The following is an 810-nucleotide window of genomic DNA, read 5'->3' on the forward strand; positions in this document are numbered from 1 at the left end:
GCTGCTGCTGAGAATGCACGTTCGGACTCGATACTTGTAGGAGGAATAGACATTAAATACTTAAATGCTAGCTCTAAGTGATGCCCGCGAGTTCCTCCATTTTCAAATAAATTCATCTCTTTTTTGATTATTTTTATCAAATCAGTTTCTTTTTGTGTTATAGGATCAATTGTTCTTTTACTTTTTCCTATTTCAAGCTCCAACTTTTCTTTTAATGTCAATTGAGTGAGTGTAATAGATTCACTTTCTGTTTGTTCAAAACAATGTTGTTGTTCTTCATTAGGTGTCATTAGGTGTTCATTATAATGTATAATTATTGAGTGCTGTTACACAGTCCCGGGAATCCCGGGATTTATTTATACTGGTCCCGGTATTTTCGGTACCTAAAAGTAGCCGGGATCTCGGGATCCCGGGATTCAGGATCCCGGGATTGTAATCTCTACGGCTACGTGACTGTGGGAAGTGCGTTGGTCAGCAAATTCGCCGTGCAAGGACCCATACGGTTCCCACGGACGGGGCCGTGTCGGCAGTCGGAGTACGGACTCGAGTTAGACAGAACCTCTATAGTGTAGACAGAAAATCTTAGTTATAAGTTAAATCGTGTTTGAGTAGAAATAATAAAATCAGTGTACGTGTAGTAATTTAATTAGTGTTTTTATTTATAAATCATCATTTCCTGATTTCAACGATAATACGGCGTTAGCACACATCACTTACCTGTAAAAATCAATGATAAATCTCCAATATTTTAAACTGAATTTTATTTTATAAAATATTCTTAGATATTGAAATTAAGTACGGCATAATTTA

The sequence above is a fragment of the Acyrthosiphon pisum genome, chromosome A1, assembly GCF_005508785.2.
Source record: "Acyrthosiphon pisum isolate AL4f chromosome A1, pea_aphid_22Mar2018_4r6ur, whole genome shotgun sequence".
In the NCBI taxonomy this organism is placed as follows: domain Eukaryota; kingdom Metazoa; phylum Arthropoda; class Insecta; order Hemiptera; family Aphididae; genus Acyrthosiphon; species Acyrthosiphon pisum.